The following is an 18,989-nucleotide window of genomic DNA, read 5'->3' as shown; positions in this document are numbered from 1 at the left end:
TTTTCTTTACATTTAATATCGCAAAGCACAGCTTTATGCGCTGGCTACGATATGTGCGCGTCGGTTGCGGCAGTAATCATCGAAGAAGTATATGGTTTATGAACGTTTCTTGATCATAAAATGATAAAACATTGCAATGTTTGCCTGTTGTGAAGAAAACTCCTATACTGCCGCTCTATCGTCCGGAATCATTCGTGTTTGATTACAGCGATTCCGACTACCACAAAGACGGAGACGACACTCTATCAGCTGATTTTTGTTTCCGAGTCACGTGACCAACCGGTGTCTCCCTGGATTCCCCAAGTCTGTGCCTCGCTTACTGTTTCGAGCGTCCCCAAGATGTTCCATGAATCTGGTGCGAATCATTCTTCGCGTTTTACCGATATACGTTTTACCGATATCGTAGCTTAGAAACGCTTCTGGAGAAAGGACCCAATTTTGCCCTGTCCTGTCACACAGGAGCAACCCGAGCGGTATAAAAAGAGGTAGAAGTAGGCCTTGAAAGGACAGCGTTCTCAATTCGTTGGAAAGAGGAAATAGAGGCAAAAAACAAAGATAGAATACAAACCAATAGGACCCAAAGTACCAGCGAGAAAAAGTCTCATGTTAAGGAAGCCCTTAGGCCACGGTTCAGTGACACAGACACTACACAGGCCCCACAAGCTGGACCAATCACAGAGCACGCCCTGAAAAGGTTGAAAAGTAAGATCATGGGACTGTAAAGCAAGCATAGCCAATCCAAGGGAGGAAACCATTCTAAAACTGACTTCACATCATTGGCAGAACTCAAAGGAGATGACGGCCTTATTATCAAAAGATCTGATAAGTGCAAAGGTTTAGTACTTATGACAAAGTCTGAGTACATACACAAAACAGAAACTATTGTGAAAGACTATGAGCCGGTGTCAAAAAATCCCATCAAACAGCTGAATAAAGCAACATGTGAGGTCATCCAAAGTACGCTCAAGAGAAAACTCCCAGACAAATTCATTCACGCGATAAAACCCAACGAATCCCGCACGGCTGAGCTCTATGGGCTACCCACGACTCATAAGCCGATACACCCATGAGACCTATCGTATCAGCATGCGGAGACCCCCTCGAAAAACTCTCCTGGTTTCTAGAGCGTATTATCACCCAGCTTCTGATCTTTGTCCCTGCCCACCTCAGCAACACGTACGAGTTTCTAGATGGTTTGAAAAGGCAGTTCCCCACCGGATTTCCACCAGGCTCCATTGCATTCACGGTTGATGTGAATAATTTGTTTTTTTTATAAATTTAGCTCGAATGTTTGAATGGACGGATTGACAGAGCCGGAGCCCACGCTAAGCAGAGCTTGTTGCGTAGACCCCGACCCCTACCGTCCGATCGCGCAATTCCGGGTATCGGGAGAATTTAGATGCCAAAGTTTAACGTGCCCTTCAAAGCCGGACACGGCCTGCCCCACTCAACTGACTTCAACTGGCTGCGGCCGCTCCCACCAACCGCAGACCATCCCCGTCAGGAGTCTCAAATATCGAGCGCCGGAGCGTCTCGAAGTGAACCCGGGCTCTCACTACCAGGAGTCCAATGCTCTACCAACTGAGCTACGGGACAGGCTTGTATGGAAACATCCCCACTGCAGAAGCGATTGCGTCCACCATACGCAATACGCATGATCCAAACTCATCAGACCAAGATAGACCTCTATGGACTTACAATACCAGTAAAACGCCTTTTGGGCGAAGAACGAGCGAGCGAGATAGTGAGCCCTGCACGTGCGGAAGGGCGAGAGGGTACTTCCAACGGACTTGCGCAAAGCACCCTTCTAACCGGTCGATAGCCGTGTGCCAAATTTGAACGCAATCGGCCCAGCCGTTCCTGAGATCTGGAAGCGGCATTCTGCACGTGCGCACGTGCAAACGAGGTCCAAACTGACTTTTGCATGGCACCCTACTAACTGGTTCCCAACCGTGTACCAAATTTGAGCGCAATCGGCCCAGCCGTTCTCGAGATCTGAAGCGCCCCCTGCACGTGCGCACGTGCAGTAGCACCTTAACCGCAACACATGGGAATGCATTGCCTGGTGGGTGCCTACCTGTATGCCAAGTTTCAGCGATATCGCCCCAGTAATTACCGAGTTATTAAAATGGGAACAAATTTGACACCTCTTATTGTTGTATTTTGCACGTGCACTGGGGGTGACCCACATGCATCGAGAGTATCCTATTTTTGGTAGAAGGGATGCTGCTACCCTACAAAAATTACCGCAAGTCAATCGCCCAAGCGGCTGCTGAGATATGAGCCTCTCAAAATCACTACTTTTGCAAAACAGCTTGAACACCCTTGACTTTTCACGTGGCACGTGCCACGACGGTCACTGAGGTGTATCAATAGTAGTCAATTACGGGGTAGAAGGGATGTGGCTACCCAGCAAAAAAGACCGCAGGCCAATCGGTCCAGCGGTTGCTGAGATATAAGCCTCTCAAAAGCGTTACAGGCCGGGCCGGGCCGCTCATACTGAGATTTTCCCGTTATATTGAAAAGACTTCGCTTCGCTCGCTGCGCTCGCTCGCTCGTAACCAGAGATTCAGCATCTCCTTGAACACTGCCTAAACAACAATTATGTTCCCTTCGGCAAAGACATTTACAAGCAATCCGAAGAAATCGCGATGGGTAGTCGTATTGCACAACCACTTGCAATTCTTTTTATGAATGTTGTAGTGTTATATGAGAAAAAAACACTTTTAAATGGCCTCCTTACAATGAAATACCGAAAGATGAAATAATAAAATAATTATTGATGATTTCGACCACAGGTCATTATCAAAATAAGCCAGACAGAACTTTTGTCAGACACAACGGGAAGCTCACAATATCGGCAGAAAAATTCACATTTTCAAACATTTCACGTGAACACATTGCATATAGAGCTCACCTAAAATGCTGCTACAACTAACGAATGAAGTATAGGACACCAGCATTGCGACAAGCTAAGAGAAATGTTATCCTGAGAATGACGTTTGCGAGCTTCATGGGTGTCTTAATGATTCTGACAAGTGCTGGGCGTCGGCCACTGTTCGGTTCAATGAAGTTTACTTGTTGAAGCACTTGCTGTATGTAAGGCATAGGTATAAGTTCTATGAGAAAAAACACTTTTAAATGGCCTCCTTACAATGAAATACCGAAAGATGAAATAATGAAATAATTATTGATGATTTCGACCACAGGTCATTATCAAAATAAGCCAGACAGAACTTTTGTCAGACACAACGGGAAGCTCACAATATCGGCAGAAAAATTCACATTTTCAAACATTTCACGTGAACACATTGCATATAGAGCTCACCTAAAATGCTGCTACAACTAACGAATGAAGTATAGGACACCAGCATTGCGACAAGCTAAGAGAAATGTTATCCTGAGAATGACGTTTGCGAGCTTCATGGGTGTCTTAATGATTCTGACAAGTGCTGGGCGTCGGCCACTGTTCGGTTCAATGAAGTTTACTTGTTGAAGCACTTGCTGTATGTAAGGCATAGGTATAAGTTCTATGAGAAAAAACACTTTTCAATGGCCTCCTTACAATGAAATACCGAAAGATGAAATAATGAAATAATTATTGATGATTTCGACCACAGGTCATTATCAAAATAAGCCAGACAGAACTTTTGTCAGACACAACGGGAAGCTCACAATATCGGCAGAAAAATTCACATTTTCAAACATTTCACGTGAACACATTGCATATAGAGCTCACCTAAAATGCTGCTACAACTAACGAATGAAGTATAGGACACCAGCATTGCGACAAGCTAAGAGAAATGTTATCCTGAGAATGACGTTTGCGAGCTTCATGGGTGTCTTAATGATTCTGACAAGTGCTGGGCGTCGGCCACTGTTCGGTTCAATGAAGTTTACTTGTTGAAGCACTTGCTGTATGTAAGGCATAGGTATAAGTTCTATGAGAAAAAACACTTTTAAATGGCCTCCTTACAATGAAATACCGAAAGATGAAATAATGAAATAATTATTGATGATTTCGACCACAGGTCATTATCAAAATAAGCCAGACAGAACTTTTGTCAGACACAACGGGAAGCTCACAATATCGGCAGAAAAATTCACATTTTCAAACATTTCACGTGAACACATTGCATATACAGCTCACCTAAAATGCTGCTACAACTAACGAATGAAGTATAGGACACCAGCATTGCGACAAGCTAAGAGAAATGTTATCCTGAGAATGACGTTTGCGAGCTTCATGGGTGTCTTAATGATTCTGACAAGTGCTGGGCGTCGGCCACTGTTCGGTTCAATGAAGTTTACTTGTTGAAGCACTTGCTGTATGTAAGGCATAGGTATAAGTTCTATGAGAAAAAACACTTTTAAATGGCCTCCTTACAATGAAATACCGAAAGATGAAATAATGAAATAATTATTGATGATTTCGACCACAGGTCATTATCAAAATAAGCCAGACAGAACTTTTGTCAGACACAACGGGAAGCTCACAATATCGGCAGAAAAATTCACATTTTCAAACATTTCACGTGAACACATTGCATATAGAGCTCACCTAAAATGCTGCTACAACTAACGAATGAAGTATAGGACATCAGCATTGCGACAAGCTAAGAGAAATGTTATCCTGAGAATGACGTTTGCGAGCTTCATGGGTGTCTTAATGATTCTGACAAGTGCTGGGCGTCGGCCACTGTTCGGTTCAATGAAGTTTACTTGTTGAAGCACTTGCTGTATGTAAGGCATAGGTATAAGTTCTATGAGAAAAAAAACACTTTTAAATGGCCTCCTTACAATGAAATACCGAAAGATGAAATAATGAAATAATTATTGATGATTTCGACCACAGGTCATTATCAAAATAAGCCAGACAGAACTTTTGTCAGACACAACGGGAAGCTCACAATATCGGCAGAAAAATTCACATTTTCAAACATTTCACGTGAACACATTGCATATAGAGCTCACCTAAAATGCTGCTACAACTAACGAATGAAGTATAGGACACCAGCATTGCGACAAGCTAAGAGAAATGTTATCCTGAGAATGACGTTTGCGAGCTTCATGGGTGTCTTAATGATTCTGACAAGTGCTGGGCGTCGGCCACTGTTCGGTTCAATGAAGTTTACTTGTTGAAGCACTTGCTGTATGTAAGGCATAGGTATAAGTTCTATGAGAAAAAACACTTTTAAATGGCCTCCTTACAATGAAATACCGAAAGATGAAATAATGAAATAATTATTGATGATTTCGACCACAGGTCATTATCAAAATAAGCCAGACAGAACTTTTGTCAGACACAACGGGAAGCTCACAATATCGGCAGAAAAATTCACAGTTTCAAACATTTCACGTGAACACATTGCATATAGAGCTCACCTAAAATGCTGCTACAACTAACGAATGAAGTATAGGACACCAGCATTGCGACAAGCTAAGAGAAATGTTATCCTGAGAATGACGTTTGCGAGCTTCATGGGTGTCTTAATGATTCTGACAAGTGCTGGGCGTCGGCCACTGTTCGGTTCAATGAAGTTTACTTGTTGAAGCACTTGCTGTATGTAAGGCATAGGTATAAGTTCTATGAGAAAAAACACTTTTAAATGGCCTCCTTACAATGAAATACCGAAAGATGAAATAATGAAATAATTATTGATGATTTCGACCACAGGTCATTATCAAAATAAGCCAGACAGAACTTTTGTCAGACACAACGGGAAGCTCACAATATCGGCAGAAAAACTCACATTTTCAAACATTTCACGTGAACACATTGCATATAGAGCTCACCTAAAATGCTGCTACAACTAACGAATGAAGTATAGGACATCAGCATTGCGACAAGCTAAGAGAAATGTTATCCTGAGAATGACGTTTGCGAGCTTCATGGGTGTCTTAATGATTCTGACAAGTGCTGGGCGTCGGCCACTGTTCGGTTCAATGAAGTTTACTTGTTGAAGCACTTGCTGTATGTAAGGCATAGGTATAAGTTCTATGAGAAAAAACACTTTTAAATGGCCTCCTTACAATGAAATACCGAAAGATGAAATAATGAAATAATTATTGATGATTTCGACCACAGGTCACTATCAAAATAAGCCAGACAGAACTTTTGTCAGACACAACGGGAAGCTCACAATATCGGCAGAAAAATTCACATTTTCAAACATTTCACGTGAACACATTGCATATAGAGCTCACCTAAAATGCTGCTACAACTAACGAATGAAGTATAGGACACCAGCATTGCGACAAGCTAAGAGAAATGTTATCCTGAGAATGACGTTTGCGAGCTTCATGGGTGTCTTAATGATTCTGACAAGTGCTGGGCGTCGGCCACTGTTCGGTTCAATGAAGTTTACTTGTTGAAGCACTTGCTGTATGTAAGGCATAGGTATAAGTTCTATGAGAAAAAACACTTTTAAATGGCCTCCTTACAATGAAATACCGAAAGATGAAATAATGAAATAATTATTGATGATTTCGACCACAGGTCATTATCAAAATAAGCCAGACAGAACTTTTGTCAGACACAACGGGAAGCTCACAATATCGGCAGAAAAATTCACATTTTCAAACATTTCACGTGAACACATTGCATATAGAGCTCACCTAAAATGCTGCTACAACTAACGAATGAAGTATAGGACACCAGCATTGCGACAAGCTAAGAGAAATGTTATCCTGAGAATGACGTTTGCGAGCTTCATGGGTGTCTTAATGATTCTGACAAGTGCTGGGCGTCGGCCACTGTTCGGTTCAATGAAGTTTACTTGTTGAAGCACTTGCTGTATGTAAGGCATAGGTATAAGTTCTATGAGAAAAAGCACTTTTAAATGGCCTCCTTACAATGAAATACCGAAAGATGAAATAATGAAATAATTATTGATGATTTCGACCACAGGTCATTATCAAAATAAGCCAGACAGAACTTTTGTCAGACACAACGGGAAGCTCACAATATCGGCAGAAAAATTCACATTTTCAAACATTTCACGTGAACACATTGCATATAGAGCTCACCTAAAATGCTGCTACAACTAACGAATGAAGTATAGGACACCAGCATTGCGACAAGCTAAGAGAAATGTTATCCTGAGAATGACGTTTGCGAGCTTCATGGGTGTCTTAATGATTCTGACAAGTGCTGGGCGTCGGCCACTGTTCGGTTCAATGAAGTTTACTTGTTGAAGCACTTGCTGTATGTAAGGCATAGGTATAAGTTCTATGAGAAAAACACTTTTAAATGGCCTCCTTACAATGAAATACCGAAAGATGAAATAATGAAATAATTATTGATGATTTCGACCACAGGTCATTATCAAAATAAGCCAGACAGAACTTTTGTCAGACACAACGGGAAGCTCACAATATCGGCAGAAAAATTCACATTTTCAAACATTTCACGTGAACACATTGCATATAGAGCTCACCTAAAATGCTGCTACAACTAACGAATGAAGTATAGGACACCAGCATACCAGTATAGGACTTACATACAGCAAGTGCTTCAACAAGTAAACTTCATTGAACCGAACAGTGGCCGACGCCCAGCACTTGTCAGAATCATTAAGACACCCATGAAGCTCGCAAACGTCATTCTCAGGATAACATTTCTCTTAGCTTGTCGCAATGCTGGTGTCCTATACTTCATTCGTTAGTTGTAGCAGCATTTTAGGTGAGCTCTATATGCAATGTGTTCACGTGAAATGTTTGAAAATGTGAATTTTTCTGCCGATATTGTGAGCTTCCCGTTGTGTCTGACAAAAGTTCTGTCTGGCTTATTTTGATAATGACCTGTGGTCGAAATCATCAATAATTATTTCATTATTTCATCTTTCGGTATTTCATTGTAAGGAGGCCATTTAAAAGTGTTTTTTCTCATAGAACTTATACCTATGCCTTACATACAGCAAGTGCTTCAACAAGTAAACTTCATTGAACCGAACAGTGGCCGACGCCCAGCACTTGTCAGAATCATTAAGACACCCATGAAGCTCGCAAACGTCATTCTCAGGATAACATTTCTCTTAGCTTGTCGCAATGCTGGTGTCCTATACTTCATTCGTTAGTTGTAGCAGCATTTTAGGTGAGCTCTATATGCAATGTGTTCACGTGAAATGTTTGAAAATGTGAATTTTTCTGCCGATATTGTGAGCTTCCCGTTGTGTCTGACAAAAGTTCTGTCTGGCTTATTTTGATAATGACCTGTGGTCGAAATCATCAATAATTATTTCATTATTTCATCTTTCGGTATTTCATTGTAAGGAGGCCATTTAAAAGTGTTTTTTTTCTCATAGAACTTATACCTATGCCTTACATACAGCAAGTGCTTCAACAAGTAAACTTCATTGAACCGAACAGTGGCCGACGCCCAGCACTTGTCAGAATCATTAAGACACCCATGAAGCTCGCAAACGTCATTCTCAGAATAACATTTCTCTTAGCTTGTCGCAATGCTGGTGTCCTATACTTCATTCGTTAGTTGTAGCAGCATTTTAGGTGAGCTCTATATGCAATGTGTTCACGTGAAATGTTTGAAAATGTGAATTTTTCTGCCGATATTGTGAGCTTCCCGTTGTGTCTGACAAAAGTTCTGTCTGGCTTATTTTGATAATGACCTGTGGTCGAAATCATCAATAATTATTTCATTATTTCATCTTTCGGTATTTCATTGTAAGGAGGCCATTTAAAAGTGTTTTTTCTCATAGAACTTATACCTATGCCTTACATACAGCAAGTGCTTCAACAAGTAAACTTCATTGAACCGAACAGTGGCCGACGCCCAGCACTTGTCAGAATCATTAAGACACCCATGAAGCTCGCAAACGTCATTCTCAGGATAACATTTCTCTTAGCTTGTCGCAATGCTGGTGTCCTATACTTCATTCGTTAGTTGTAGCAGCATTTTAGGTGAGCTCTATATGCAATGTGTTCACGTGAAATGTTTGAAAATGTGAATTTTTCTGCCGATATTGTGAGCTTCCCGTTGTGTCTGACAAAAGTTCTGTCTGGCTTATTTTGATAATGACCTGTGGTCGAAATCATCAATAATTATTTCATTATTTCATCTTTCGGTATTTCATTGTAAGGAGGCCATTTAAAAGTGTTTTTTCTCATAGAACTTATACCTATGCCTTACATACAGCAAGTGCTTCAACAAGTAAACTTCATTGAACCGAACAGTGGCCGACGCCCAGCACTTGTCAGAATCATTAAGACACCCATGAAGCTCGCAAACGTCATTCTCAGGATAACATTTCTCTTAGCTTGTCGCAATGCTGGTGTCCTATACTTCATTCGTTAGTTGTAGCAGCATTTTAGGTGAGCTCTATATGCAATGTGTTCACGTGAAATGTTTGAAAATGTGAATTTTTCTGCCGATATTGTGAGCTTCCCGTTGTGTCTGACAAAAGTTCTGTCTGGCTTATTTTGATAATGACCTGTGGTCGAAATCATCAATAATTATTTCATTATTTCATCTTTCGGTATTTCATTGTAAGGAGGCCATTTAAAAGTGTTTTTTCTCATAGAACTTATACCTATGCCTTACATACAGCAAGTGCTTCAACAAGTAAACTTCATTGAACCGAACAGTGGCCGACGCCCAGCACTTGTCAGAATCATTAAGACACCCATGAAGCTCGCAAACGTCATTCTCAGGATAACATTTCTCTTAGCTTGTCGCAATGCTGGTGTCCTATACTTCATTCGTTAGTTGTAGCAGCATTTTAGGTGAGCTCTATATGCAATGTGTTCACGTGAAATGTTTGAAAATGTGAATTTTTCTGCCGATATTGTGAGCTTCCCGTTGTGTCTGACAAAAGTTCTGTCTGGCTTATTTTGATAATGACCTGTGGTCGAAATCATCAATAATTATTTCATTATTTCATCTTTCGGTATTTCATTGTAAGGAGGCCATTTAAAAGTGTTTTTTCTCATAGAACTTATACCTATGCCTTACATACAGCAAGTGCTTCAACAAGTAAACTTCATTGAACCGAACAGTGGCCGACGCCCAGCACTTGTCAGAATCATTAAGACACCCATGAAGCTCGCAAACGTCATTCTCAGGATAACATTTCTCTTAGCTTGTCGCAATGCTGGTGTCCTATACTTCATTCGTTAGTTGTAGCAGCATTTTAGGTGAGCTCTATATGCAATGTGTTCACGTGAAATGTTTGAAAATGTGAATTTTTTTGCCGATATTGTGAGCTTCCCGTTGTGTCTGACAAAAGTTCTGTCTGGCTTATTTTGATAATGACCTGTGGTCGAAATCATCAATAATTATTTCATTATTTCATCTTTCGGTATTTCATTGTAAGGAGGCCATTTAAAAGTGTTTTTTCTCATAGAACTTATACCTATGCCTTACATACAGCAAGTGCTTCAACAAGTAAACTTCATTGAACCGAACAGTGGCCGACGCCCAGCACTTGTCAGAATCATTAAGACACCCATGAAGCTCGCAAACGTCATTCTCAGGATAACATTTCTCTTAGCTTGTCGCAATGCTGGTGTCCTATACTTCATTCGTTAGTTGTAGCAGCATTTTAGGTGAGCTCTATATGCAATGTGTTCACGTGAAATGTTTGAAAATGTTAATTTTTCTGCCGATATTGTGAGCTTCCCGTTGTGTCTGACAAAAGTTCTGTCTGGCTTATTTTGATAATGACCTGTGGTCGAAATCATCAATAATTATTTCATTATTTCATCTTTCGGTATTTCATTGTAAGGAGGCCATTTAAAAGTGTTTTTTCTCATAGAACTTATACCTATGCCTTACATACAGCAAGTGCTTCAACAAGTAAACTTCATTGAACCGAACAGTGGCCGACGCCCAGCACTTGTCAGAATCATTAAGACACCCATGAAGCTCGCAAACGTCATTCTCAGGATAACATTTCTCTTAGCTTGTCGCAATGCTGGTGTCCTATACTTCATTCGTTAGTTGTAGCAGCATTTTAGGTGAGCTCTATATGCAATGTGTTCACGTGAAATGTTTGAAAATGTGAATTTTTCTGCCGATATTGTGAGCTTCCCGTTGTGTCTGACAAAAGTTCTGTCTGGCTTATTTTGATAATGACCTGTGGTCGAAATCATCAATAATTATTTCATTATTTCATCTTTCGGTATTTCATTGTAAGGAGGCCATTGAAAAGTGTTTTTTCTCATAGAACTTATACCTATGCCTTACATACAGCAAGTGCTTCAACAAGTAAACTTCATTGAACCGAACAGTGGCCGACGCCCAGCACTTGTCAGAATCATTAAGACACCCATGAAGCTCGCAAACGTCATTCTCAGGATAACATTTCTCTTAGCTTGTCGCAATGCTGGTGTCCTATACTTCATTCGTTAGTTGTAGCAGCATTTTAGGTGAGCTGTATATGCAATGTGTTCACGTGAAATGTTTGAAAATGTGAATTTTTCTGCCGATATTGTGAGCTTCCCGTTGTGTCTGACAAAAGTTCTGTCTGGCTTATTTTGATAATGACCTGTGGTCGAAATCATCAATAATTATTTCATTATTTCATCTTTCGGTATTTCATGGTAAGGAGGCCATTTAAAAGTGTTTTTTCTCATAGAACTTATACCTATGCCTTACATACAGCAAGTGCTTCAACAAGTAAATGTTGTAGTGTCATTGATGCTAAGCACGGAAACACATCAACTTGCCATATACCAGGCACGTACCCAGGGTTTCGCCCAGGAGGGGGCCACCTGCTTTCGAAGGGGCCCACCACAGTGTATGGGGCCCCCCAGGTTTCCCGGGGGCCCCCGGGAGTCATGAAGAACCTTTCGATGGTGGGGGGGGGGGGCATAGTGGGTCCGGTCTCTCCTGCAGACGTAGGTGAGAAAACGCCACGTGTGTGAGAAAACGCAATTCAGTTCTTTACAACCTAATGTAGCATTTGGTTGTGATTTCTCGCGTTCAACTTCATCAAAGTCAATTAAAACGGTCTCTGTAACGGTCTAAGCCTTGAGAAAATGTGGAAAATTGGAAAGTAAAAATAATTTTGCTTGAGGATTGTGCATGAAACGCACGGCATTTCATGAGCGAGCGCCTCAATTACTGAACATCCTCCAATTCCGGATATGTAGGTATATATTATAATAGTGGGGAATAAATGTCTCGTTATCTGAATTCCACTATCTGGCAACTAGCCCTATGTAAACGCGGCTATTATATGTTTCACTAAGAATCGAGCGCAATTGTACTTTTAGCCAGAAAATAAATCATTGGGTAATTCTGGGACACTCTGTAATAATTGGAGGAATAGGACTTAGGAGGAAATGCGATTGCAAATCGACCCACATCCCTGTGTTAGCCAATGACGCCTTTGGTGCCAAGGTTGGGGGGTATTCAGTTTAGCCTTTTTGTTTTTCTGTGATATCTCCGGCACCGTGAAAGATATTGGCTCCTTCAGATGAGTGCCTACTCCAGCCACTACTTATATCCAGTAGCCAGTAGCCACTCAGATGATTTGGGATCAATCAGATGATAAGCGTACTTTCAGACAACCGGGGGCCCCCAGTCGACCAGGGGTTCCCAGGCGACCAGGTCCTCCAGATGACTAGGGGCCCCACTGCCCCAGGCGACCAGGGCCCTCCAGGCGACCAAGGGCCAATGCGATCAGGTCCCCAAAGCGATCAGGGGCCCCAGGCGACCAGGGGGCCCCATGCGACCAGGCCCCCGGCTACCAGGGGCCCCCAGGCGACCAGGGGCCCTCTAGGGGACCAGCGGCCCTCAGGCGATCAGGGGCCCCCAGGCGACCAGGGGATCCCAGGCTACCAGGGGCCAAGGCGACCAGGGTCCCCCAGGGGCCCCAGGCAACCAGGGGCCCCCATGCGACCAGGCCCCCCAGCTACCAGGGGCCCCCTGGGCGACTAGGTACCCCCAGGCGATCAGGGGCCTCAATATCATGCGACCAGATGCCCCCCATGCGACTAGGGCCCCCTAGGCGACTAGGGGCCACAGACTATCAGGGGCCCATACGACCAGGCCCCCGGCTATCAGGGCCCCCTAGGCAACTAGGGGCCCCCAGTCGATCAGGTGCCTCATGCGACCAGAGGCCCCCCCATGCGACCAGGGCCCCCTAGGCGACTAGGGGCCACAGGCTATCAGGGGCCCCCATGAGACCAGGCCCCCGGCTACCAGAGGCCCCCTAGGTGACCAGGGGCCCAGGAAACTGGGGGCCCTTGGATGACTGCAGGGTCCCCTCGGGTACCCAGGGCACATAAATGAAACTTTAATATCAATTTTTCTTCCGAGTAAAAGACGTTATATCCAGTGTTTAAACAAATATCCTGGGGCCTGAGGGGCCCCCTGAGCGCCGAAGGCGCTCAGGGGGGGGCCTTGGCCCCCGTGGCTTCCCCCTTGGGTACGTCACTGCCATATACCTAAGATACATCGATGATATCTTCGGCATATGGACCCATGGATCACTATTACTCAACCAATATTTCGATTTTATAAATAGCTTTCACCCAATCCTACGCTTTAGCATTGACAGGACAGACAACACCCCATCCAGTGAGATTGCCTTTTTAGACACCCTTATCATCATTAACCCGCGCCGGGCCGGTGCTCTGAGATTCCGTGCCGGGCCGGGGGGGTGTCTGAACACCCCCCTTCTAACTCGGCTCCTGGGCCACGTAGCGACACGCGATAAGTGGCAATTGAAAGAACGTCCAAAATAAGGACGAAAACACTTCGGTCATTTTTTGGGTCAGGTCAAAGGTCAGGTCACCAGAGGTCACCAAAGGTCAAATGTTCACTATTTCAACATTTTGGAAACTGCCAACGGCTATCTCGGGAACCGATAGAGCTAGAACGCCGCGGAAAAGCGCATTCGATAGCCCTTTTACAGACTTTTCTGAATAATGTTCTCAGATTTGACCTCAGGTCAACGGTTTAGCCTCCAGAGGGCAAAAACTCCAAAAATAGCCGTTTTTACGAAAAACGTTTTTTCGGCAGTAACTTTTGACTCAAAAGAGCCATGACATTACTTTTGCCACCATCGTGTTCCTCTCGTCGAGACGCGTTGAATGAACTATAATTTGACCTTGAAAGGTCAACTTGAAAATTTGACCTCAGGTCAAGGTCGTGACCTGACCGGAAAAGGTCATGTTGCATATCAGTCGATCCGCAACGTCGAGCCGAACACATCTAAGGCGTTTTCAGCGCTCTAGCAAGTCTCTATCAGAAGTTATTAGCGAAAAACTGTTAAATTCTGTTCGTGACCTGAGATGACCTCGGGGACATAACGAGGGGTCACAGTTGCCATTTTCCGGTTCAGTGTGTTCAGTGTGTTTTCTCCCATTGACTTATAATGGAGAGGTCGCAAAATTGACCTGACCTTAGGTCGCCGATATCAAAATTCCGAGATATAAATTTTATAGATAATGTTGCTCTAATCAATCGTTGAAAGTTTCAAGGCAATCGATCAGTCGGTGTAGCTATGACGAGCATTCTTATTTTTCTGAGGTGAGGTCACTTGGCGTGACCTGGTGACCTGACCTAAGGTGACATGGGTCTGAAATTTTCACGACATGTGCGGAAATAATGCACGAACAGGTGTGCCAAAAGCGCCGCCGTTTTTGAGATATCTGCGAAAAATCGCAGGGGGGGGGGGTGCTCAAACACCCCCCCCCCCGGCCCGGCGCGGGTTATGGAATCAGGTAGCTACATAACCGAGCTATATATAAAACCCATGGAAGCTCCCATCATCCTACACTTTGAATCAAATCACCCTATGCAAACGAGACGTTCCCTGATCCATTCACAATCTCTTAGAGCCGTACGTCTCGGGTCAGACACCGCAGCTCAAGGGCGCGGTTTGAAAACAAATGAGAACCCATTTCTACAGAACGGATATCCCTCTAAGCTCATTAAAAACATACAGAACTCTATGAGGTGCGGCCCGAGAAAAGCTAGCTTTAACCCGCGCCCGGCTGGGGGTCCTGGATTTCCACGCCCTGCTGGGGGGGGGTGTTTGAACACCCCCCCTTGTAACTCGGCTCCTGGGCCACGTAGCGATACGCGGAAGGCGGCGTTCGAAAGAGCGCAAAAAATAATGACGAAATCACTTCGGTCAATTTTTTGGTCAGGTCAAAGGTCAGGTCACCAGAGGTCATTGAAGGCAAAATTTCGCCGATTTCCAGGTCGAATGTCGAAAATTTCCAAGAAGCCAACGCATAACTCGGGAATCAATAGAGCTACAGCGCCGCGGAAAAGTGCATTCGATAGCCCTATTAACGCCCTTTCTGAGTAATTCTCTCAGATTTGACCTAACGTCAACGGTTTTGCCTGCAGGGGGCAAAAACTGCAAAAATAACCGATTTTTTCGGAAACAGTTTTTCTGCAATAACTTTTGACCCAAGCCTTGTACGAGCTTACTTTCACCGGCATCGTGTTCCTCTCGTCAAGACGCATCGAATGAACTATAACTTGACCTTGAAAGGTCAACTTGAAAATTTGACCTCAGGTCAAGGTCATGACCTGACCGGAAAGGCTCATGTTGCATATCAATCGATCCGTATCGTCGAGCTGAACACATAAAAGGCGTTTTCATCGCTCTAGCATGCCTCTATCAAAAGTTATTTGCGAAAAACTGTTAGATACCATTCGTGACCTAAGATGACCTCAGGGCACAAACAAGGGTCACGGACACCATTTTCATGTTCAGTGTGTCTAAAACACTTGTAATTCGGTGTTTGGGAGTGTTTATAATGCCTTTCGTCCAAAAGAGGCGCATTTCAATTTTCTCCCATTGACTTATAATGGGGAAGTCGCAAAATTGACCTGACCTTAGGTCATCGATATCAAAATTCTGAGATATAAATTTTGTACATGCTATTGCTCTTAGCAATCGCTGAAAGTTTCAAAGCGATCGGTCACTCGGTGTAGCTATGACAGACATTGAAACTTTTTATGAGGTGAGGTCACTTCAAGTGACCTGGTGACCTGACCTTGAATGACCTTGGTCTGAAAATTTCACAACATGTGTAGAATTGATGTATGATAAGGTGTACCAAAAACGGGAGCGCCGCCGTTTTTGAGATATTCGCGAAAAACCACAAGGGGGGGTGTTCAAACACCCCCCCCCCCCCAGCAGGGCGCGGGTTAAGAAACACGCGGAGGTTACTTTCCTTTCCCTTCCATACATAGATGAAGCTCTTACACGTAGGGTTAACGCAGCGGCTCGTTCATCTTATCTGGTTGTAGGGGTGGCATGTTGCCAGCAAACTAATACGATCAGCTCTAGAGCCTCCACTCTGCCCCAGCGGCAATAGGATATCTTGTCACACCTGCGATGCTGGTATTCCTGGAAAATGTCGCACCAAAAACGCAGTTTATCAAATAACATGCAAAATTTGTGGTAAAACGTATATCGGTAAAACGCGACGAATGATTCGCACCAGATTCATGAGCATCTTGGGGACGCTCGAAACAGTAGGCGAGGCACAGACTAGGGGGATCATGTACTTTTTGAACACTCGACCATACACATATGACATAGGCAATGGTGACTTTAGTATAGGCATCCTCCACACCTGCAAAGATGAGGCAAATCTAATGGCCGCCCCACACTGGAACTCGCATGCGGGTTGCGGGTTTTGGGTTTTCGGGTTTCTTCAAAATTAAATAATACAATCTATGCTTAGTGACCCACACTACCATCTAACAAGCGAGTCTGCATGTTCTTAGTTTGCGAGCCACCTTGCATCGCATTCCAAAAGTTGATTTGAGTCAACTTTCGATTTTCCTCGCTGCGAGGTCTGCGAGTTCTGCGAGGTTTGCGGGTTTTTCGTTGGAGTCGAATTTTGGTTCGTTACGCTGGTATTGCGACTATATATAATTTTCTGAAGGTGTACCGGCTTCACTGCAATCATGAAGTTACCATGAGGGAACGGTCTAATCACTCTATAAATCAGCATTATGCCCGCAAACTCAAAACCCGCAAACTCGCAACCCGCATGCGAGGTCCAGTGTGGGGCGGCCGTAAGGATCACAGAGTCCATCGAAATCAGGAACCGAAATCCAGCTCTTCACAAAAATACTTTGTCTTGGCGTCTGTTAAACCCTGTACCATACTCATTAGTGATGTCAATTTCAGAAATTTTGGAAACCAATACCAAACCGATACCGACCAAAACCTCTGAGAGTATACCAAAACCGAACCGATTTTCAGAAATAGGGTGAAATACCGACTAGGTACCGAATTCAGGGAATCATTAAACAAATGCTTCAAACTTTCTCAAAACAAATGATAAGCATTGAAAGGTAATACTTTCAAATAAGGCAACAAAAACAAGTCAGGAAATCACTAAATTATTTGCAGTGCAAAAAAATATAACTGTATTGTGTAACTATTAACAAATATTCAGGTCAGTTACTTAACTGGGATGTGGATTCAAGTCATCTGCATGAGGTGATAGGACAAGAACTTGAACCCTGAATCTCATGCATGCCTGAACCATCAAACGTCCTTTCAATTCAAGTCATTCAATTCGAGTCCAGTCAAGAAAGGGTTACGTGTGTTATCATGATCCAAAAATGGTAACCAAATGACAATGATGGGCTGGCCTATACCATTAATGTAAACACAATCCATGATACCTACAGTTCAACTCAAGTAGCGATGGTGACGATAGTGACGCAGCCAATTTTTCATCATAAACAAACGTTTAACACAACAAATCTTGATAAATAATAACTTACGAGGCACACTGATAGATAGCAGACAGCACTGTAATGATATCGCGATGAAAGCTAAGTAAAATGTCCATAATTTTACGAAATCATTGACACGTGTCACGTGGCATCTCTCCCACAATGGCAGCCTTGGACAAGATTCTTACAGATAAGGTTGGGACACCAGTCACGTGATCCTTTTTCTGCTTTTCCCAACCCTACTCACGACTTTCATAAGCCTTGATTTATTCCTTGGACAGAGGCGTTTGTAGTTATCTTATATACAAAAACTAATTCATTGATATTTGAAATTAACAAACAAATTTTACTCACAATCTCAAACGGAAAATGAATTTATTCACGTTTCATTAATTTAATCAGCTGGCAACCATCACCCATCGTCCTCGACGTAGTCGAACCTGGCGCACTCAGATAGTGTTCGCAATTGGTGACGCTTACTTGTTGCCATGGCGACCGAACAGAACCTACGATTTTCATTTGTCAACAAGTGCTTGCGGAGCTGCCGCTCACACTTTTGAACACAGTCTTTATACGTCAGTTTGTTTTACGCGTCATATCTGAAACTCGTTTCGTGAGGCACCAAAACCATTCAATTCATCTCTTTCAAAAGAAGTGTTTTGTAACATTTTCGATATGTTTTTTGGGCTTAATTGTTAGCTCCATTCATCCTATCTTGCGTGAGGATAGTCATCACTCGGGGACCAGTCGTTGAAAGCAAGGAACAACGACGAGGAGAAGGTCTTGTAAAAAGTCGCAGCGATTGCATTGAGCATTAAATGACGAAAATATTTTTACCCCCCCCCCACCGCCTCAGGCGATCAGGTGCCGTCACCCACCTGGCCTTGGAGGCGGCGGCCATTTGCATTTGGGCACGAAACGCACGGAACTGCATAAAATAAAGTTTTTTTTTTGCTTTAGTACACTTAATTTAAAAATATAATGTTCATATTTTGGGATCTTGAAATTAATTCAAGAAAGATTGTAGGCCGCTATTGCTAAATAATGAAGAACCAGAGAAACAAAATTGCTCAATTATTTTCAATTAGTTATTGAGCTACATCGGGTTTTAGCGCAGCTGCGACATTTAAAAGTTCTTAGATGTGTTCAGTTTTTGAACTGCTACTTGCGAATCAAGCCAAGACCCAATTATATTTTAGAAATGCTCTTGATTACATTGCTAGCGATTTCTATCTGTTGAGGAGAGCAGGAAAGAGAACACTAATTAAATAAAATAAATTATCCACAGGATCTTTTTGAAGTT

The 18,989-nt window shown here is 43.1% G+C and overlaps 1 protein-coding gene across 1 annotated transcript in view; it reads right to left on the bottom strand.

Moving 5' to 3' along the window:
• LOC122387208 (SH2B adapter protein 1-like) overlaps window positions 1–18,989 on the bottom strand; it is a 367,382-nt gene that overhangs the window by 182,445 nt on the left and 165,948 nt on the right. The gene's annotated exons all lie outside the window — the stretch shown is intronic.

The sequence above is a fragment of the Amphibalanus amphitrite genome, unplaced genomic scaffold, assembly GCF_019059575.1.
Source record: "Amphibalanus amphitrite isolate SeventyFive unplaced genomic scaffold, NRLGWU_Aamphi_draft 000277F_arrow, whole genome shotgun sequence".
NCBI classification, from domain to species: domain Eukaryota; kingdom Metazoa; phylum Arthropoda; class Thecostraca; order Balanomorpha; family Balanidae; genus Amphibalanus; species Amphibalanus amphitrite.
This window is presented reverse-complemented; position numbering and strand designations above follow the sequence as displayed.